Source organism: Mastomys coucha, unplaced genomic scaffold, assembly GCF_008632895.1.
Source record: "Mastomys coucha isolate ucsf_1 unplaced genomic scaffold, UCSF_Mcou_1 pScaffold1, whole genome shotgun sequence".
Classification (NCBI taxonomy): domain Eukaryota; kingdom Metazoa; phylum Chordata; class Mammalia; order Rodentia; family Muridae; genus Mastomys; species Mastomys coucha.
In genome coordinates, this window is record NW_022196891.1 from 34,519,717 (window position 1) to 34,543,876 (window position 24,160).

Here is a 24,160-nt window from a genome sequence, read left to right on the forward strand (position 1 = left end):
AAAGTAGTAGAGATTGCTAGGGAGGGCTGAAACCTGAATGCTGATCAGCTTAACAGGACCATTACTGGAAGCCAGACCATTCAGAGGAGTGGGATGGAGGAAGCTCTGAAAGAAAAAAATCATACATCTTTTTCAAAAAGGGGAAATAAAAGTAGAAACAAGTTACCTCTGAAGACTGATTTGAAAATTACAAACTGAAACACAAAGACTAATACAATATGCTTTATAAGATAGAACAATTGATTATTTACACAAAAATATCAACTAACTAAATATATTTATAAATAAATCAGCATTCAAAATAGAATGGATTATGTTCTCAAGAGTTTCTGTAAATATAATATCCTTCATTATGAAAATTAATTGTATAATATTTTACTTTAGATTAGCTAATTCATGTTGTTATGTGAGATTGTGAAATCCAGAATTTTCAAGAGATAATACATTATATGACACACCATAGAACCTTTTATGCAACTGTAAAACACCCACACTCTGGGCATTCTAAAGCAGTATCTATGACTGCAGACTGCGAACTAAGGGGAGGGAGACCGGAAGAGAGGAGTAGCTCACCTTTAAATCCCAATGTCCATCCTCCGGCAGCCAGGAGAGGTAGAACAATACTAAAGCTTTTGCTTGAAGGACTACTGAGTCTGGCTTAGGGAAAAGGGACCCAGTTACCATCCAGTAGAAAGCTCTTAACTATCTGGATTTAACAAACTCCCTGTTAGAGAACTATACAATTTATTTATATATTTATTTATCTGTTTACTTAAAATATGACAAAAACAAACAAACAAACAAAAACCCCACCCTTTATCAAAGCTCTTACCTCTAATTAGTGCCCAGCAAGGCTCCATTTCACAAGCATACCTGACTGTACATGAGCACACATTGCAAGCACACACATATCTTTAAAGTGGTTTTCCCTGAGGCTGCCCAGTGATGATCAAGAGAAACAGCTTTGCCAGAAAGAACAATTTACCATTGTGTTTTGAGGGGATTTTTTTTTTTCCTGAAGAGAAAATTACATTGGGCAAAATGCCTCTAGAACCATATATTTTATATGTTAGGACAAGAACTAAGACTATTTTGCGCAAAATGTTAGCTCTTCAAAACAAAAGAAATGTCATCATTGGACGTTTCCCCACATTCAGGTTTTAAATAGACAAATGACTTCCTGTGAGGTGTTTTAACATTGGTGCTATGATATTTACATAGATCGTAAATTTAATATCTCACAAGCATCCACTTGTTCTTTGAAGAAAAGTTAAATACCATCTCAATAGAGGGTGGGATGCCTAACGCAGGCTAGGTATTTTATTTATAGGCCTTTCCCAAGTGCTATAAATACATCCATCTTTACAAATAATGCATTTATTCATCTATAAGATGCCAAGGATTCATCTTTTTCTTATTTTAATTTCATTTCTATTAGATATGTTAATATTTATAGCTATTTTATCAGAATGCTAAGTTCTATTGTCACTACATTTTTAGCTCTTTCCAAACACAGACAGACTTTCCCTTAAGGAGCTGTGTGTTAGCAAAGCATCAGAAGTTAGCGTCGCTGACATGTGACCACCTTTCTTGCCAGTGTTCTCTCCTTCCCCTGAGCTGAAGTTCTCCTTGTCTACAAATCTTTATTTCCTTTGGAAGTAGAAAAAGAACTTTTTACCTCTATTTAACTGTTGGAACAATTATAACTTCTGCCCTTCTTTTCATTTGTTATTGTCACCAGCAAGCAGCATCTTCTCATCTTTGACCTGTAGAACAGACAAGGCCAAGGCACAGCCTTCTCTTAGGTGAGACCTCTGTTCCTGTGGATGCTGGACATCATCGTGTCTGTCTTCTTCTTACTTTCCAGGCTGCTCTTTTGCATAGCTCCTTCCCCTTACTCCATGTGTTCAAAGCTCTGCAGCTGCCCCCCTCTCTCCCCTCTGTCCTTGCTACTGATCCCTTTTCTGTCATATTGTACATGGCCCCCATGGCTCCAAAACAATTTCTATCAGTCAATCAATTCCTATTGCATTTAATGCCTATTTAGGCTTCTGAAATATATGAAAATATTATATGATATGCACTATGATATTGTTTTCTAGATAAAACTTACAAATATAAGTTGTGTACAGACATGGTGGAGAAAATGTCAGAACAGCAATGTAACTCAAAGAGAAGAAATGTACAGGAAATTAATTTGTAATTAAATAATATAACAACATGTAAGGGCTCAAGAATGTTTGGAATAGAAAAAATGTGTAGTTGTTGTTTGCACCTGTTTATCATAAACAGTTTTGGACTTAAAGGTGTTAAAAAAAATCAGATGCTCTTTCATTTAGGAAACAAAGGAAAATAAAAGTGCAGGAAGGCAGACGTCAGTATGGGAAGGAGAATTTGGAGTGGGACAATGTTTAACAAACATAACTCATTTTTACATGATAAGAATAAGGGAAATGGGCAGAGTGGAAATTGCCCAAGCAGAACTTGAGATGGTTGTAGTGGAAACAAACATAGCCCTCTTCTATAAAGGGATGGAGGCGTTTTTCTAAGTATAGAATCAAAATCTATGCTGTTGTCTTGTGTGAGGGAGTGATAAAGTATCTCAGAGTCTTAAATGCATTTCCTGCCTTAAAATTCAACCTCAAATGGAGACATGTAGGCACTAGCACTTAAAACTACCCCATTCTCTGCTTCAGTAGGCAGTAAGGACTAGAGGATGGGCTGGAAAAGAAGTAGTAGTTAGGAAGATGTAGGAAGTTGGCATGTTAGACCCTTGGGAACAGAGTGAGAAAATACTGGGAAATAGTAAACAACTTCTTCCCATATAGTCCTACATCAGTTTCCAGGGGGATAGATTTCTTATCTTGGCAATGATGTATCTTTGCCAAGATTTATTAATGAAATTCTATGTTCATCTCTGAGTCCATTGCAAGATATCTTCTATCTCACATGGATTCAACAATGTATTTGGCTTTCAATATTATCATTTTTTAAATACTGCAGTTCACGAGCCCTCAGGATTTCTTTGGATGTGGTGTCACTATGGAGTTGGGAAGTTGAACTCACTCTCTTTTCACAAACTAGGAGGTCAAATCTGCTCATGCTTCAGTAGCTCACCAAGTCTGTGCAGTTCCAGTACTGGGATAGCCAACTCTATGCTAGGCAGCATCACTCCTTAGAGTGGGCAGATTGTCAGGGCTTCACCCTGAAACTTATTTCATGCTACTGGTGGGGTTGTTTTCCTTGGATGGACTGCACCCTTGGACTTAGGCAAGTTGATCCTCACTATGCTGATGAACATGCATGTCGGAAAGGCCCCTAGCCTGCCCTTTGCTGTGCTGTATAATCTCAGCCTTCATGACATGGGCATCTACTCAACTGTCACCATGCTGAGGAAGCTGGCTTTTGGACTTAATTCCTTAGAACTGATTGCAGGTTTCATTGTCTCTGTTCTTTGTTGTCAAACAGCTCATAATAAAGAAGGAATATCCAGACTCAATTTGCTGACAACGTTCTTTACCTATTCACATGGTTATTTTAGAATCTAATTGTGGATGAAAAGGCTGAGAAGAATCCAAGAAACTGTGGGACCTGATTCTGTATTCTGGTGAGTTAGTTGGGCTGTCTCCCAGCTCAACAGACTTGTAGCAAACTTAATATTATATATGAGACTCTGCCTTTTAAAGTATTAGTAATTTAAGGATATTTCAACTTTGATACCACCAGTACATGCACAAATTTATATTATTCTCCTGGGAATAATGGAAAAACAGGAAGACTACTGATTCATCAGTAAGGACTTCCAAAAATATAATTTTTAGTTTTGGAAAGTACCTTTCTTTTCTGCGAACCTACTTATGAAGAGCCACATGCCCTAGACTGGTGGATCTCAGCCTTCGTAATGCTGTGACCCTTTAATCCACCTCCTTGTATTGTAGTGATCCCCAACCATAAAATTATTTTTGTTACTCCATAACTGTAATTTTGCTACTGTTATGAAATGCAATGTAAATATTTTTTTGTGATAGAGGTTTGCCAAAGGGTTTGTGACCCATAGGTTGACAACTGCTGCCCTATTGGGATCTTTGAAATTAGCAAATGCTCATACTTCATACACTACCAGGATCTCAGTCTTAAGAAGAAAACCTTGGTTCATTCCAAATTGGGAAAACAACCTACTCCAGGAAAAATGAGGTCACTTTTGTAGATGTATTAACACAGTACAAGTTCCTAATGTGTCTTCCTGGCTCTAATGTTAGATGTCTTCAAATAATACAATGGTAAGGAATAACTTGTAATTTTAAGACCATAGAATTTCTAATGAGAAAATACATAATATGAAAACAAGTCATTTACTTATTAATTTAACCATGTATTTATTTATTTACTGAATGTATGCCTGCACATACGTATCATCTATGGATCTGTATTTTTATGTACATATATGTACATGTTTACATGCATGTGATGGTAAGAGATCAGTGTTGTCTTCCTTAATCACTCTCCAGCAAAATTTTTGGGACAGGTTTCTCCCTGTACCTGGAACTCACTGATTCTCTTAGTGTGATAGGTAGCATTTGGGGATCTCCTTGACTCAACAACTCTAGCTCTAGGATTATAGACACACTGACATGACTGCCTTGTTAACATGGGTTCCAGAGACCCACACTCAGGCACTCATGCTTGCCTGACAATCACTTTCCCAGATGAAATGAGAGAAAAAAACTTAAATAAACAAAGTTACACAGAAGTATATTCTACTCCTATAGAACTGAAAAATAGTTGAGCTACTTAAAAATCACATGATTAAAATTCATATATCCCATGGTTTTCAAGGTTTGTGTTCATTTTACTACATGTTATGTACCCAGTCACATGAATGCCTTACCATGAAACTATATGTTTGCTGATACAATTACACATCGAGTTCACAAGTGAACAGAATAAACATATTTCCTGATGTTTTAGATGACATATTTGATAGTTTCCGTCTCTCTACTTTTCATATATTACTTGCATTTTTATGTAATTGCATAAAAATGAAATTATTATTATATACTCACTTAGTATCTTTTCATTTTTACAGAGTCTTCAACTGAAGGAAACATTAAAGAGTTGTGCAGGTCCTGAGATGGTCATTTATTTCCAAACTGGTATGCACTATGCAGTTCACGTGGTGATCTCAGCCACTGCTACTCCAATGTCAGTAGCATTAGCCCATTACTGTGAGATCCAACTCAAGTTTAGGGAACATTTCCAAGACTGTAGGATGGTAATCAGATGTTAGCTATGGACAGACACATACCAGTACTGGGACACCCTTGTGCCTGATCCAGACTCTCATATTCAGCTGACCACTGGCCAGTGCCTTCCTGCTAGCATTGACACTAGCCTCCCTTAGCCCATGTATTATTATGCAACAAAGCACATTTACTTTATTTCCAGGGAACATTTGACGTGTTTTCAATTTCTTCTATTTTTACCATCAAATCTATATTCCAAGATTTGATTAGTTTTCTTTCCCCAGCGCTATGCAGTTCCTTCCTGATTGGTTTCTAGTGTCTAATCTTGCCATCATTTATTCACAGCTGACAGGAAGAACCTTTAGAAATGTGAATCATTTCACTCCACTCCCGTACTTCAGGCCCTTCTATGCATTCTCTGTACTCTGATTAAATCTCATGTTTCCAGGGGTTTGCAAAGCTTTGGATGACTTGCCTGCCTCCTATGTGCCCAACCATCATAATAATTCATCCCTTGCTCAATCACTTTCTGGTATTAGGTTTCTTTTACTTTTGTGCAAACATTTTCTGTACCAAGATGCCATTATCTAATTTTTAAAGAATGTCCTTTCCCACACCTTTCTGCTCAGTGTGTTCATTTTTAATGTGTAGGTCTCCTTTTAAATATTGCTTCCTCTGTCAGGTCTTCCCTAATCATACTTATGGAGTATCATCAATTTATGATTTAATTTATTTTCAAAATGTGTTTCCTGTAGTTATTTTGTTCAAATTTATATGTTTCTTCTCTTTTCCTTCCTTCTCCTCTTCCTGCTTCTCCCCCTCCCCCTCCTATTCTTCTCTTCCTCCTTGCTCCTTCTCCTCCTTCCTTCTTCCCTTCATCCTCCTCCTCTTCCTTCTTTCTCTTTCTCCTTTTTTCTCCTCCTCCTCCTCCTCCTTCTTTATTTTTGGTATATTTTTCTCCTACTAGAAGGCATGTGTCAAAAAGGTAGAGAGTTTGTCTGGCTCTATACCAAATTTCTAACTGTTGTCTCAAGGTAAAAGAGCAGAAAAATTTGTTGAATTGAAAGAAAACTTAAAAGTTATTCTATATTAAGAAATATTATCAATTCTCTGAAATAATCATGCTTTACATTTCTACAGTTCAAACATTAGATTAAAGACTGCTTCATTGTTCCTAGTCAAAACCATGACAAAAAATCATCTTGTATGTTTTTTCTGCTATTGAGGCCAAGAAAAAGAGTAAAAATGGTAATTAGGTTGACATTATGATCTCTGAGTAACATGGAACTCAGGCTGAAAATGTATCAGACATAAGTTAGGGCTTGACAGTATAATCTGTGAGTAACTTATAGCTCAGGTTGAAAATGCACCAGATGCAAGATAGGGGTCCTGTACTTACACTGCCTCTTGCTAATACAACCATTATCTTTTTCTTAAGAAGGATTATAGTTGTACAAGACACATATACATAATTTAATTCAACATGCTGAGCTTTCAAAATCATCTTGAAGTATAAAACCAACGTGACAACTATTTCCTCATGAAATTCAATACCTTATCCTACATCCTACTTGGATCATATCTCAGGACTCCTCTAAAGCCTGCAGTGTAGCTTGAGGTGGGGGAGAGGCAAGGGGTGCTGCCACTGGAAAGCAAGGGTGGGAAACGAGAAGGGAAAGGCAGTGACGCACTTGCCTGATGCTATACAAGGAGCACATGGAGAAAATGATTGAAAATTCACCAACAAGCTAAAACACCACCAAGTCATCTTAAGCATCTGCTAAAACCCTACTTCACTTTCCCTTTTTAAAATTACTGTTATTATTACCATTATTATTAGCAGTATATATCATTAACAATATAAATACACACACATACACACACATATATATGGGGTTGGGGTCTATAGTCTTTGGTGTGCATGTTGGGGGCTAGAGGACAACACTAGAGGCAGTTTCTTTTCTTCTACCATGACTCCACTGATCAAACTCTGAATGCCAAGCTTTAAGGCAAGCACTTTGATCCACTGAGTCATCTCATAGACTCAAGTACAAAAACTTTTTAATGTCATTTATTTTAACTTTAAAGACTCTTTCCTTTGTGGGGAAATGGTTCGGATGTTTATCAAATTGAGCCCCTGTTTCTATCTCTAGCCCTTGGCCTCCAAGATGGTGTGTGTGTGTGTGTGTATGTGTGTGTGTGTGTTAACTATAAGGGGAATAATGATAGGGAAGAAGATCTTATGGAGTTGGAAGATGCAGAGGGTGATAGAATACTCATGATGATATAGGGAACAGGGAACCGAGGGCAGGAAGGAAGCCAGACTATGGCAAGCACAGTGTAAGGAGCCGGGACGAAGCACAGAGTGATGGAACACATTCATGATGATGTCATGATGAAACCTGGTACTTCTAATTATATCCTAAAAATTAATTAAAAATGGCCTGCCAAGCTGCCTTCTTCCAGCTGCTCCGCTTTGAATCTCCTGCAGGAGAACATGTGTCCCTGTTGCTCCCCATCCTCACCAGCTTTTCCTACAATGTTCGAGATTTCACCTTTCCCATCCTCATAGGGGTGCACTGCGTACAGCATTTTATTAACGTTTCTATCTGCATTTTCCCCATGACTTACAGCATTGAGTGCTTTCTCCCTTTTTTCTTAAGAATATCCCCATTAGTGAGGTATTTGCTAATTGTTATTTATTCATTTTACATCATTAATTTATTCTCTGTGTGTAGTGCATGGGGGCACATGCGGACACACATATGCAGATCAGAGAACAATTTTCTGGAGTCAGTTCTCTCCTCTTCACTGGGTGCATACCAGGCGTTGAACAAGGTCCTTGGGCTTCATGACAAGTGTCTCCACCTGCAGTGCCACCTCTGTCTTGTGTTTGCTAATTCTTTTTAATGTGGTTATTTGCCTTTCTGAGTTTTGAGAGTGTGAATATTTTGAATAAAAATTCTTTATTAAGAATAAATGGATAGTATATCTTTCAGACTTTTTTTTTTTAATTGGGTATTTTCTTTATTTACATTTCAAATGTAAACAAAACTCTTTCCCGGTTTTCCTCCCTCCCGGAAACACTATCATATCCTCCTTCCACCTGCTTCTATGAGGGTATTCCTCCACCCACCCACCCACTCCCACCTGCCTGCCCTCGAATCCCCTACACTGGGGCATTGATCAAGCCTTCACAGTACCAAGGATATCTCCTCCCTTTGATGCATGACAAGGCCATCCTACATATGCATCTGGAGCCATGTGTACTGCTTTCTTGATGGCTTAGTCCCTGGGAGCTCTGGAGGGTCTGGTTGTTTGATATTGTTGTTCTTCCTATGGGGTTGCAAACCCCTTTTAACTCCTTCAGTTCCTTCTCTAACTCCACATGTACTTCTTAGCATGCACAATAGTGTCTGGGTTTGGTAACTGTATATAGGATGAATCCCCAAGTGGGGCAGTCTCTGGGTGACCTTTTCTTTAGTCTCTGCTCCACACTTTATCTCCATATTTTCTCCTGTGAGTATTTTGTTCCCCTTCTAAGAAGGACCGAAGCACCCATACTTTGGTCTTTCTTCTTATTGAGCTTCATGTGGTCTGTGAATTATATCCTGGTTATTTGGAGCTTTAGGGTTAGAATGCACTTATTAGTGAATGCATACCCTGTGTTTTCTTTTGTGATTGGGTTACTTCACACAGGATGATATTTTCTAGTTCTATCTATTTGCCTAAAAATTTCATAAATTCATTGTTTTTAATAGCTGAGTAGTACTCCATTGTGTAAATTACCACATTTTCAGTATTCATTCCTCTGTTGAGGGACATCTGGGTTGTTTCCAGCTCCTGGCCATTATAAATAAGGCTACTGTGAACATAGTGGAGCATGTGTCCTTATTACATGTTGGAGCATCTTCTGGGTATATGACCAGGAGTGGTATAGCTGGGTCCTCAGGTAGTACTATGTCCAATTTTCTGAGGAACTGACAAACTGACTTCCAGGAGGGTGTACCAGCTTGCATTCCCACCACCAATTAAGGAGTGTTCCTCTTTCTCCACAACCTTGCCAGCATCTGCTGTCACTTGAGTTTTTAATTTTAGCCATCCTGACTGGTTTGGGTTGGAATCTCTGGGTTGTTTTGATTTGTATTTCCCTGATGACTAAGGATGTTGAACATTTCTTTAGGTGCTTCTCTGACACTTGATATTCCTCAGTTGAAAACTCTTTGTTTATTTCTGTACCCCATTTTTAATAGGGTTATTTGGTTATCTGGAGTCTAATTGCTTGAATTCTTTGTATATATTGGATATTAGCCCTCTATCAGATGTAGGATTGGTAAAGATCTTTTCCAAATCTGTTGGTTGCCTTTTTGTCTTATTGACAGTGTCCTTTGCCTTACAGAAGTTTTGCAATTTTATGAGGTCCCCTTTGTCGATCCTTGATCTTACAACACAAGACATTGGTATTATGTTCAGGAATTTTTCTTCTGTGCCTATATGTTCAAGGATCTTTGCCACTTTCTCCTCTATAAGTTTCAGTGTATCTGGTTTTACATAGAGGTCCTTGATCCACTTGTCCTTGGGCTTTGTACACAGAGATAAGAATGGGTTGATTTGCATGTTCTTCTACATGCTGACTGCCAGTTGAACCAGCACCATTTATTAAAAATACTGTCATTTTCCACTGGATGATTTTAGCTCCAAGTGACCATATGTACATTGGTTCATTTCTGGGTCTTCAATTCTATTCGACTGATCTTCTTGCCTGTCTCTGTACCAATACCATGAAGTTTTTACCACTATTGCTCTGTAATATAACTTGAGGTCAGGGATGGTGATTCCCCAAGAACTTCTTTTATTTTTGCAATATTTTCTAGTTCTTCGGCCTGTCTCTATTCTCTTGACGGTGTTTTCAGGAAAGCTCAAATAGGAATTTCTATTGGTATCCAGTTTCTCAATTCTTTCTGTCATGGATTATGCTCATTTCTCTATATTCATGTAAACATTTAATTTGTTTCAAAGTTTGCATGGATATCTATAAACCAGTCTGAGTTATTTTTTGAAAATATGTATCTGTATCTGAATTTCTTTTGTTTGTGAATATATAATTGTTTTAGCACCATTGTTACATTTTTCTCATTGTTTTGAATATTAGTTGAATATATTTTTATGGGTCAAGTTCTGGACTCCATAGTCCACTGTACCTATTTGCCCTTCTTTTACTGAGAATATCTTTATAGTAATTCTCAATGTAAATATTAGCCATCCTTTATTATGAATCTTAGCCCTCTACATGAAAACTTTAGGAATTAATAGTATTTTAACCTTTAAAATCACTTTAGGGAAGGTGGGGAAGAACTGGGAGGAGGAATAGAGGAAAGGGAAACTACAATACAGATATATTGCATTAGAAAGCAATTTATTTTCAATAAAGAAAAAAAGCAAAGAATGTTTTACTCATATTTTATGTGTATGAGTGTCCTGATTATTGTATTGTATTGTATTGTATTGTATTGTCTCTCCACATGTGCACTGTATGTGGAGGGCATCAGATGACTGAAACTTAAGTTACAGATGGTTGTGAGATACTATGTGGATGTTAGAAATTGAAGCTGGGTCCCCTGGAAGAGCAACCCTTCACTTCTGAGCCATCTCTCCAGGCCCCACTATCATATTAACTATAATATAACTTTAAAATAGCAGCAGTAATAAACATTAAAGTGCAATTATCATCATCACTGTTATCAAAAGCAACAAACTTTTTCACAGAGGGATAACTCCTGGTTAAGCGACTCACCCAATGTCACGGCTGGTGTGTATAAAAAGATATAGATTGGAGATCCCCAAGTTAAAAAAAAAAAACCCTGAATGAATATTTTCCTCTTTTTTACTAATGAAACATCTTTATGATGCCATGGGATCCTCATTAGAAAATTATCTTTGAAATTAACTAAAATTGAACTCCTAACAGTGTTGTCTTCTAGCCTTGTCTTCTCTCAAGTACGTCAAACCTATTCACCAAACAAGTGAAAGCTAAGTCTAAGTGATAGTATCATTCTGAGGGTTCCTTTATATGACAGGTTTGAGGACTTCCACAGCAACATTAGCATGGAGAATCAAAGAAAACAAACATGGGTTTCAGTTTTAGAGTCATGAGAGGTTTTTCTCAGTTGTTATGGGACTCTACACTAAGGGTGAGGATTCTCTGAGCATTATAAAGTATACTGATGCGGGAGAGTGCTGCTATATTGCGCTATCTGAATGCTATGGCTGTTACATTCATGCACAGAGCAGCTGTGGTTACTGTCAGAGAGATCCATACAAGACTGAGCCCTCCAACTTTCCTGCATGGATGATATATGAGTTTCTGAGGCCCCATGCCTGGCTGAGTGGTTGATAACAGTTTATGGCTACTAGGAGGTGAGAAAGTCATTTTTCTTCAACTGAGTAGTCACTGGTGAATAATCGCACACCCATATTCATGTAAGTAAGTAACCCTAATATGCCTTAGTAGTCACTGGTGAATAATCGCACACCCATGTTCATGTAAGCAAGCAACCCTAATTAGCCTTAGTATTTTTTTTAAAGACTTAAAAATACAAATGGGTACTTGTTTGAAAGGGGAAAAGATCCAAAGTGGGTAAGAAGGGTAAGAGAGGTGGTGTGTGTGTGTGTTGTGCGTGTATGTATAATGATCAACATGCATTCCATAGGTATATGTATTTATCCAAGAATAAATAAAAATAATAGAAATGAAACATGAAACTCAGGTAAACTAAAATAAACCATGCTACTTTATAATTACTAGCATGTCATTTTCTAAATTATAAGTATACTATTTGTAACAACCTATCAGTATTTAGTTACTAAATGTGATATATTTATAATAGCTTCTAATAGTTAAGTTTATTGGTATAGAAATAGAAGAGTCATTCAGTCTACAAAAAATACAAAATAACAAGTGGGTTTATATGGTGAATTTGATAGCTAACCTACACGTATTTTAAAATAAATGGACTGTAAAACTATTTTCATTAGATTGTGGAATATATAGGTCAGACATTGTTCTCTGTATTGCTATCTACAATATGCATAGTGTTATCTACTGCATTAAGTTTATAGTCATATCAGCAGGGTATAGTAATAGTACTGATCTAAAAGAGATATTTGGATTTACTGTCCTGTCTACCATTGATAGCTTTTCTTGACTGCATCTCTATGACAATACTTGCACAAATGAATGATGATTAGTAGAGTTCTTTTCTCTTGCTCTTTGAAGGGAAAAAATAGAACAAATACATTTTATGTCAAATGAAGGATTTATTAAAACCATATAAAATGTTAAAATACCTTGTCATTTTTACAGGCCAACTTATAGTACATGGAAGTTTGAGAAATCTTCCAGGAAAGTTATAAGTATCAAAGAGTAAGTAGATGACAGACTTTGTGAAAGCAAGTTGTCTCACTTTAGCATAACCTGTTCTGTCCATTAGGTAATGGGGTTGTGTACAGTAGACTACTGTTGAGTTGATTTACTGGATGACGTTCTCTCCAACTATATCTAGCTGTCCAGATGTCTGGGAAACCTTCAGTGCTACCAGTTGTTTTGAAGCCTCTACAGTCACCCCGGCCTGGGTGAAGCAAAGATGAGACATGAACCCTAAACCACAAGACATCTTTATTGCCTCTACTTGCCTTTAAGATTCCAACCACCCACGAGTCCTTTTAAGAACCACTGGCTGTTGTTTTAACCCTGTGAGAATGCCTTCCGGGGACACTGTTTTTCTTCCTCAGACAAAAAAGGAAGAAAGAATTCAAGGAGAAATATTTAGACTTGAGGGCGCCAGAATGGAAGGGAATAAAGAGCTACTTCTGAGTGGGAGTTGAAACTCATTCCACGGCTGCTTTCTCATCTAGAGAATACCACCATGAGTTTCTGAAGATAAGATTGGATACAACCCCTGGGAAAATGCATAGACTCACACACTGCTACTCATATACATGAATAGTTATGAGCATATTTATAAAATATATTACATCTTCCCATAGCCATGAACCTGTAGGGATCTTCCTTCCAGTATCCTTTCTCCACCTTTTCCCTAATGACTTAGCATCATAGTTTATTTTATTACAGAGAGTACAATAGCTATTATCTGTCCTCTTTACTCTTCTGTTGTCTTTTCTAAGTTTGAAAGTGGCACATAAATATTAACAGAACTCCTGAAGAGTGTGAAGTTTGGGTAGTTTTACTGAAAGTGCAATTCTATTTGGAAATATTTCCAGTTGTGAATAAGAATTATAGTACTCGCTACCAGAAAGCTTTTCCTTTTCTCAGGCACACCCACAGACTCATCTCAGAGTCATTATCTTGAGCACACAGGATCTGTGGATATATGGATTGGGAAAGAATATGTGTACCTCCTTCCAGATCTAAACTTTCAACACCTGCCAAAGGTTTTCCTGTGCATTCCTAACAAGGTGTGGAAGATTCCATTAAGGATATCAAAGAAAGAGATTTGGAAATCTGGGTCCTTGAAGACATAGTAGTATAATGGTCTGTGGTGAACTTTCAAAAGAGCAAGAAATGAATGAGTTCTATGTTAGGCTAATGTCCTTATCTAGTCCAGAAGTTCAGCAAGTACCAATGCTAGCCAAGATCCCTGAAGTTTAAGCTTCTGTTATAGTCTGGGGATAGGAAATTCAGATAAATAAGAAGCCAACAAGACATGCACATAGTACAGCCTTCTCCACATGCAGTTCAGACATGGACTGTGGGAGACTTGCACAGCTCTGCTTTGAATTTTTCACATCCTGGTCATGTATGGTACATAGTAAAATGTGGCTTTCCAAATTTGGCAACTAGGACATTCATTGAAAGGCCACACCAGTTTCTGCTAATTGTCTGTGTCTTTCTGTATTCATTTATAATATTTTAAATGTTTTCAGTATTTGAAATGTATCTGCCAAGACATCCTAGTAGGTGATAGAACGTGTAATGAGAGATATACCTCAATGCATAGCAGTCCACACAGAGAGATATACCTCAATGCATAGCAGTCCACACAGAGAGATACACCTCAATGCATAGCAGTCCACACAGAGAGATATACCTCAGTGCATAGCAGTCCACACAGAGCAAGGACTCCACAAATAACAAAGCAGTAGGCCAGACATAAATGAGGAGATAGGGTATGTGAAGAGAAACACATGGCAGCCCTAAACTCATGGTTGTCAACCTGTAAGGTACAACCCCTTTGGGGATGTAGAACAACCACCTTTTAGGGGCTGCATATCAGATGTCCTGCATATTAGATATTTACTTTACAGTTCATAACAGTAGCAAAATTGCAGTTATGAAATATCAGCAAAATAATTTTGTGGTTGAAGGTCAACATAGCATGAAGAACTATATTAAAGTGTCCCAGTGTTGGGAAGGTTGGACCACTTCTCTAGACACAGAAACCCTTTTTTGAAAGATGGAGTACAGGAAAAGCTTCCATAGACAGTACTCTGAGCATATTTAATCTATTCCAATCTATGCTACTTTCCCTGGTATAGGCCATTTTCTGTGATTGAGTGGCTTTGAAAATAAACAATCTACCAGTATACAGCTGGCCTTGCCTTCCATCTCTGATTAAGCACTTTACATTCATGTGCATATGTGTATATCAACTCATATATATGATTAACTGCAAAGCAATTATTTCAAGTGCTCTAGAGAATTTTGCATGCTGATATTAATAGCATAGCCAACTTCTCTGTTGTGCTTAGTGTAGCTTGAAAAAATATTGACAGAATTTAAAATGACAAATATTTAAAATAATAAAATCTCCAATTTTACTATAAAATTTGTTTTGCTAAAATTCCGTGTTTTTATTTTTCTGAAGAGATATATATATACAATAATTGATTGCATTTAAATGATAAAGAGGAGACATGTAGAAAGCTGATGACATGAATAGAGATTATTTTTTCCAATCAAAATACTCATGAAACTTTTTTCAAACAGGAATTTAAATTCCTAAAGAAAGGAATTATTATTTGTGTAAATATTTTCTACTATGTAACATCAGTATTCTTACAAAGTCTGGAAGAATCTCTAGCTAAGAAATACAGGAATTTGGAAAACATCCCATTGGTTCATAAATATTTACTGAAGTAGATTTCACAAAAGAGGGACCATATGAACTTGGGGTATAGAGTAATACTAAGTCTGGCTCATAATTTTATTTCTTTTCTGCTAGCAAAATAATTAGATATATTTCACATATTATACTTATCATACACAGCACTTCATGAATTTTTATCTGTGGTTGGGAATAATCGTGACAAATAATGATATGAGTCAAAAACATAGAAGCCAATTTTCAAGGTCATCTCATCATGCCACAGATGCTCTCATATGTGCCTAAGTAACCATCACAGAAGCTTGTGTATGCTTAAGGTTGTATCTTTAGGTTGTTTCTTAGGTTGTATCTTCAGGAAGACTTTGCCAACAGTAATGCCATCTTTAGTGAGAAATCAAAAGTGGTCTTCAAAAAGATTTTAGGTACCTGTGGGCTTTCTGGAGAAACTCTGTAGGAAAGCTGGCTGGAAGAGATGGACAGTTCACCAGACACAGAGATGAGTAAGTTCGGTGTGGTGAGCTCAATCTTGTTTTATACTGAGGTTCTCACTGTACAATGATTATAATGTACAATGTCATTAAAAATATTGAGTGTCTGCAGATGGGCATTGCTCCCCTTACTTCAATGGCTATTTTTCTTAAAAGAGCTAATAATGTTCATGCTATTGACATCATAAAGACTCAACTCTGGCTAACTATCTTGTCTGTGCCTGCTGTACTCAGTTAAAGTATCTTCACCAGAATCCAAGGGCATCTGGAGACATGGTTCATGGATCAGCACCAAGTCCTGTGAGAAACCAGGCCAGACCCCTTGTGCATACACTTCTCTGGTTAGTCCTAATCTTATCCCCAGTATGACACAATCGATTTCATTATTGTCAAGTGACAATAATAGTGTTGACTTGAGTGTTCAGGAATATTTTGGTATTCTGAATATCAAGTTACAATCTTTGTGTTATTTATCATCAAATATTTTGACAAGACAAACTTTAATTCTTCTATTTCATCCACTTTTTTAAAAAAGAATTTCCCGCTGGGCAGTGATGGTGCCTGCTTTTAATCCCAGCACTTGGGGGGCAGAGGCAGGCAGATTTCTGAGTTCCAGAACAGCCTGGCTATACAGAGAAACCCTGTCTTGAAAAACAACAAAAAACAAAAACAAAAAAGCATTTGAAACTAAAAATGCATGCTTTGTCTCTGGTATAGGAGTTCCGTGCTTCTCTCTGCTCACAGAACCTTGGCAGTATGGATCTCAGCTGTGTAAATGGTTCAGAATTACTATTTATAGAGATGCATAGTCAATGGGAATCCTTATTATGTGCCTCTAAAATTAGAATTCCTCCTAGATCCACATCTTGTGTTATTAAAAACTTGAATTTGAAGTTTTTGACTAATCAATTAAAATCCAGTTCATTTGGACCTATCTTTTTAAGGGTATTTCATCAAGTACTGCTTCTTGGCCATGTAGTTTAACCAACTGGAATATTGGACTTAACATCATTGCCACGACGAAAAGCAGCAGTAACATCACAACCACATGCTATGCAGTAAGTGTGTAGGTTACATGTCTTTTCTAATGGACCGTGTCCACTATTAACTTGACAGACCTCTATTCACATGTATTCCATTGCATAATCTGATATACAATACATTACAAATCAGTTACTATGATCTTGAGGCCTATGGCTCATTTCCTCTAGAAAGCACCTTTATACTTCCTGTCTCTTCTAGAATAGAGGAAAGATCCATTTACACCTCAATGGAAACTAAACCATGTTTTATAGTAAGTGGAAACATTATGAACAAATGCAAACTTTTAAAATAGAATCTCTATCTTTTTTAAGTTAATTTTTTTTTAAAATTATTGGCTTTACTTACTTCCCACTCACTTCCCCCTCCAGGTCACCCCCTCTCACAATCCTTCCCCCACCCACATCCTCTTCAGCTCTGAGTGGGTGGGGCTGCTGGATACTCTCCCCAACCCTGGTGCTCCCAAGTCTTTTCTAGTCTAGGTGCTGCCTTTCCTCTGGGGCCAGATAAGCTCAGCCTGAAGAATAACCCCACATACTGGCAGCAGGTTTGGGGACAGCCCTTATTCCAGTTGTTCAGGATCCACATGAAGACCAAGGTGCACATCTGCTACATCTGTGCAAGCACCAGCCTATGAATGTTACTCTGTAATACTTGCAGACAGGTGCATGTTGTTCTCTGAGAGGCTACACCCAGCAGCTGACTCAGATAGATACAGAAACCTATAGACAAAAGGGGATGGAGCTTAGGGACTCTTATGGAAAAATAGAAGGAAGGATTATGGGCCCTGAAGGGGCTAAGAACTTCACATGAATATATTATAGCAACAGGAATGAGTTTAAAACACTGTCTAAAAGAAAAGTTTTTTTAAAGTCCCAAATCCATTTTTTTTGTATTTAGTTAGAATCTTCATACTACTTCATAAATAGAGTTAGACTTAGCATGAAATACTGATATCATTTAGAAATGATAATTTCATAAAATTTAGAGATTTGTCAATATATGCTATCAATATGGTATTTCATATGGGTTCGTGTAGACCCACGTCTCCAGGCCTGTTACCTGTAGCACAAGCAGCTTTTCTCTCTGTCTTACATATGTTCCATTGCACACATACAGCTCACCTTAGTAGAAGTTCCATGGTCATGGTATCTCTACTCATCTAGGGTGCCCATTTCTACTGAGGCTTCAACTTCATAGCTCTACAAAATGGCTCCTCGGGGCCTTTCTATGGTGACCGCAAAGATGCCTCTTTGGGCCAAGCCTCAGCTGCCCTTTGTGACTCTATTGTTCATCCCTTGAAAAGCAGTAGCACATAGATGCCACTTGTATTGTCAAGGTCTGCTGCCTGGGTATCTAAGGCAACAGCTATCCATGAGTCCTTTGAATTCCTGAAGAGGAGCCTCAGATGATAGTCTGGGGCGTTTGATGTTTGCCCTGCTGGATTTGGTTTTATTGGTTCTGATTGTTGATATTCCCTTTCATACTAAAACTGTTTATGTCAAGTTGACAAAGGATGAAGGGAGATGGTGACCTAAAGGGAACCCTTTCCTATTAACCTGATGAAGCCCTGGAGATCTCAGTTCTGTGGTGCTTATCTCCTGAAGAACCAGAGCTGCTTCCCAGCTTCAACCTCATCAGCACAGCCTTAGCCAAAATATCCCATATAGAATAGCCCCTAACCCTTTCCCTGACATGTTTGTCAAGTGTCCACATTTCTTTCAGTATTCCTTATTCCAGCCTCCTATTAAATCCTATTTAATAAGTCTAACATCCTAAAACATCCTATTAAATAAGTCTTACCTCTACCATTCAGTGGCTTATCCAGACAAACATACCTAATATTTCAGAGTTCTTCCCATAAAAGCACTCCAAGGCATAGAAATCATGTCTATCGTAGCCTCTGTACCAATTTATATTCTTGTTAGTGATAAAAATAACTGAAAACAAAGCTACTTGGGATGAAAGATAGTTTTATTTCAGATTACAGCTCTTTATTTCTATCCATTGCTACTGGCAGTCAAACTTAACAAGAACTTCAACCAGCTAGTCCCATCATATACACAGGCAAGATGACAGAAAAGAATGCATACGTAGCTCCTTATCGCTCGGTTCTTAGCTGCATTTCTTTACTTACTCAATTCAGAAGAGCTTGTCTAGGGAAGGTAGGGGGAGGTGCTATCTATAGTGAGCTGCATCTTCTCATATCAATTAACTTAATTAATAAATCCCTTGTGCTGGCTAGTCTATGTCAGTGTGCCACAAGCTGAAGTTACCCGAAAGGAAGAAACTTCAAGTGAGAAAATGCTGCCATAAGACTCAGGTGTAAGGTATTTTTATAATCAGTGATTGATGCAGGACATGGTGGGTGGTGCCATCCCTGGGCTGGTGGTCCTGGGTTGAGAAAGCAGGCTGAGCAAACCATGGGGAGCAAGCCAGTAAGCAGCACCCTTCCATGATCTCCACATCAGCTCCTGCCTCCAGGTTCCTGGCCTGACTTCCTCTAAGGAGGAACAGCAATGTGGAGTAGTGAGGCTAATTAACCTTTCTTCCCCCTAACTTGCCTTTTGGTCATGATGTTTCATTATAGCAATAGAAATCCCAACTAAGACACACCCATAAATGTGCCCACAGGCCAATACAACATAGTCAGTCCTCCAGAGATTCTCTCTCTGAGTAATCCTATATTGTCTCAAGGTGGCAATTAAGGCTAACCATCACATACTTTTAAACAAATTTATTTTAATGTCAAGACAAAAATCAATTCAATAAGTATGTGTATTTAGTGATATATGTATTTATGGCACTGAGTATGCATTTTTAAGCATTTCCTATATCTGTAATGTTATTGATATCTCAAACACATTGCAGAAATGGTCTTGTTCATAAACTTCTCTAAATCTGGAGAGATACATGGCTGAATTTGGATTCTTGCTATAATCTTAAGTGGGGAAGGTCAACCCAATAAAATAATGAACGTTTCCTATAGCAGTATTTGGTTTTCACATTTGAGAATCAACTTTTAAAGACTTTCAGAGAAGACCAACATTTTCTTTTACTGTGAGCAAATCTAGTTGAGCTTTATATAGGTAAGAGACTTGTTACCTCTGGAAAATATTATTTTAAATTGTATCATAGTAAGTAAAATTTAAAACTCTAAATCTAACCATGACTCATGATGTGTCTCATAATTTTTATATCAGTAGGGAGAAAAACAAGACTTAGTTGGTCCTACATTTCATTTTACTTTTTAGCTTTGCTCAAGTGTCCCTTCCTGGTCATTGTTTCTCCTTTCAGATCACGAGAAGGCAAATAGTTTGTAAAAGAATTTCTGTTATTTTCACATTCATACTTACTACTTAAAATATTTTCCTTCTCACAGGGAATATGTTGCATGGTATGTCCAGAATTATGATATTTAATGTAATTAAAGATATCCCTTCTAACACGTGCTCTGCACGGTTCTCCAGCTATGATGTGTATTTAAGCCTACCAGCTCAGGCCTTCCATAGCAATGCAGTCCTGCTTATAAGCATATCTCTAAATGACAGCACCACAGAGCAATGCATGCAATAAGTGGGCTGAGCAGAAATCCAATTCAAATTGTTAGAAGGAATACTAAAAACAATATAGAATTCATTGTTAATTGCTTTGATTTATACAAAAGTAGAAGATTCAGTTTGTATGGAAAATTTTGATCACATTTAATTTGACAAAAGGTCAATCAATGATGAGTACTTTGATTTTTGTTTCTCCCTGCGTGTGGTTTCTTTTACCTCTCTTTTTTTATATGTGTGATTACTTACATACATATAGATACTTTAATTCCAAAAAAACCAAACAAACAAAAAACCCCCAAAAGAATCAATCTGCTTAACTTACTTTTTCCAATATTCTTATGTTTTTGCCAGTAGATTTGTGTATCTTTAGGTTTTCATTTCTTTCTCCCACTCTGTTTAGTCCTTTCTCAGTTTGTTCTTCTGTTTTCTAATATACTCAAATTCGAACATCTTCATTTTTATAAAACTAAATAAAATTCCCTCTCTTCTACTATTCTGCACAAGAGCTTCCCACTTCTATCATTTGTTAAGCTCTCGGGTGTCCCTGGTGTCAAACACAAAGTTTTAAAAGCTAACAAACAATAGAAACTCAAAACACACATCTAAAACACAAGTAACCTCTGAGAATGCGTGGTCAGAGTGTATAGTAGAGGTCTGGCCTGTGGATGAGTGACAGAGCATCTGTCTAGCATGTGTGAGGCAGAAAGATGGAGAGGTACAACACCACAAGAATGTTGACTACAAATTGTTTATTTGTGTATATTAGTAAATTCATAATGATGTTTACTTGTGATCATATTATTATCTATAAGACACAAGTAGTTCTGTGCTCAGATAGATAGATGATAGATGATAGATAGATAGATAGATAGATAGATAGATGATAGATGATAGATAGATAGATGATAGATAGATAGATGATAGATGATAGATAGATAGATAGATAGATAGATAGATGAAACAATCTCTAAAATAACAGTAGCTACGGGTGGCACAGGAATGCAGAGAGAGAGAGAAAGAGAGAGAGAAAGAGAGAGACAGAGAGAGAGATAGAGATAGAGAGAGAGAGAGAGTGAATGGGAATACAAATAGCTAAACTAAATTGTTTTCAAACCACTCAGCCCATCCTGCCTGTGAGTACTTTAATGAAAGGTGCTCAGAAAACTGCAGGGCACGTGGAGGGCCTACCAAGACCATGAAATGTTACCTGTTTGAAATAAATTAACGACTTCAGTTGAAGGAATGTAAACTCCAGGATTGGGAGTGTTAAAAAAATGAAATACAACGGCATTTTGCCAGCTGTTCTTAAGATTTTCTAAACTAGACAAAGAAACAGTATTAAACATAGCATGAGAAATATTTCTGACAAAAGGAAATGTTCTATACACCATTGGAACAGGAAAATGCCAGCTCTTCAATGTCATTAGAGAATGTATATTAACTCATAAATGTGCATGCCTGGTGTCCATCCCCCAACTTCAGCATATATAGTTTCTATTATTTTTGTAGTTCAATGAAAAAGAAAACTGCTGTAAGACTAAAATTGATTAGAAGGAGTATAGCCATTTCCAAATATCCTTAAATTTACAAACTTTCACAATCTGAAAGTGGACAACCTGGTGGCCACGTGGACATCCAAGTATTGCATCTAAAACCTATACAGTTCCGATGATATCAATGTACCTTTTCCTGCAGAATAAGAATATTTGGGGCAATTAAGATGGCTTGGTGGGTAAAGAAAACTACATTAATCCTGGAAATCTACGTTACTGGAATCTAGAGGAACAGCACCAAAGGATCTGAGAACTATATGACTGTGGGCCGGCATGGAGACACCCTACATATTCACAGGAGAATCATGAGTCTCTGAAGCCATTTCTAAGTCACTCTTTCTTAGTGAAGTTCCAGCATTGAAAGGTCAGAGTTTGGAACTGCTTTACACTTCCTGGTGCAGAATTTATTTGCCTAATTGCTAATAAATGTTCACACACATGGCATCATCCTCCTGCCTCCTTTGGTTTGTCATTACACCTTAACGAATACAGTGGCATGCTAGACAGAGGGCATAGTCTCTGAGTTCCTAATTGTCACCAATATTTATCATATGAAATTTCCAATTATGTAAGGTAATATTGACACAAAGTTTTCAACATGAGAAGTTTTTAATTAAGTAACTGTGAAAGTAGATATAGCAAAGTTTGTGGGTTTTTTTGTGGGCAAGTTTACTTTAGCTTTTGCTTTTTATTTTAATTTTTCTAGTTTTTGGCATTTTTAACACAGTTGTGAAAACTGGATGATTCATTTGTTGCCCATTTTTATTTCATTTATTATTTGTTAATACATGGTTGAATGTCTTTCCTTTGTACTTCAAGAATGGGAATCATTACTAATCCAAAATGACCACACAGCATGAAGGGGTATGGACTATTGCTGTCATATCATGGTACAAAACATGAAAATTATTTATTATTAAGTCCCTTCACCAATACAAAAAATTATTTGTTGTAGTCAGGGAAGTTTTAAAAGTACTTATAAGAGGGGCAAAGTGGTTGGTTTTCTTGTGTTCAATAAGTAATTGAGACAGTGACAGGAAATGAAGGAGATCTCTGAGGTGAACTGAGGCATACTTTGTGAACCTGAAGGACAAAATGTTGGACCAGGCAGGTGCACAGATGGGCAGTCTCCTTCCAGAAGGACTTAGACCAGCTAGAAGGAGAAAGGAAGGATAAAAAGCTTTGCTTACCTTTTTTTTTTTTTTTTTTTTTTTTTTTGTTCAAGGTGAAATGGCAACTTGGCTAAGTTTCTGCGAGACTATAGCATCAATAAAGGGGTCTCAAGGAGCAGCCAAGTGTTGGGAACCATGAGAGCCCTGAGATAAACATCCTGCCCCAGCTAATTGAGAGCCCTGAGATTAACATCCTGCCTGACAATCACAAGGATCCGGCTTGGCCCTGGGAAAAGAACATTCACGGAAATCCACCCCCTCTCCACCTGTCATCCACCCACTCCTCACCTGTCACCCTGGAGCTCAACCCCAGAAGATTTTGTAACCTTCCATCTCCCTCCTTCCTCTCCCCCTCCCCTTGTAAACTTCCTTCTCCCTCCTTCTTCTCCCCCTCCCTCCAAGATTTTTGCTTTAAATATGCTCTCCTCAATCAAGTAAACGGCTCTTGGCAAGCAATGTTTCCTTGAGTCCTGTCGTCTCTCTCGCCCATTCATTATTCACAGGTTGTGACCCTCCTCGTTCCCCCGAATAATGTGACCTGCAGGCCAGGTCAGGTGGCGCCCAACATGGGGCTCGAGGCACGGGTCACTTCCTGGATGGATTAAGATCGCGATCAAATCCAGGTTCATGACTGACCGCTGCTCGCCCGGTTGCTCCAGTCATTAGGTAAGTCATCCGTCTTAGACATCTCAAGAATGGGCCTTTCCATGTCTAAAGAAGTCCGCTTTATAAAGGACTTAAAAGAAGCTCTCAGAGAGAGGGGCATAAGGGTAAAGAAAAAGGACTTGGTAAGATTTTTTTATCTTTATTGATGAGACATGCCCTTGGTTTATGATTGACGGGCCAGTTATCCACCCCAAGAAATGGCAGAAGTTTGGTCGTGAACTTAATGAAAAAATAAAACTTGAAGGAGACAAAACAGTCATGGCAATGACCTTTACATTTTGGGGTCTCATCCGAGACATTCTTGAGGGCGCTG

At 37.7% G+C, this 24,160-nt stretch overlaps 1 long non-coding RNA gene across 1 annotated transcript; it reads left to right on the plus strand.

Moving 5' to 3' along the window:
* The first annotated feature begins 522 nt into the window (after positions 1-522).
* On the plus strand, positions 523-23,384 carry LOC116070354. The gene is made up of 5 exons (XR_004110363.1): positions 523-612; positions 1,742-1,805; positions 3,542-3,607; positions 5,087-5,153; positions 23,235-23,384. It is a non-coding gene; the product is annotated as an uncharacterized LOC116070354 (long non-coding RNA).
* The last annotated feature ends 776 nt before the right edge of the window (positions 23,385-24,160 follow it).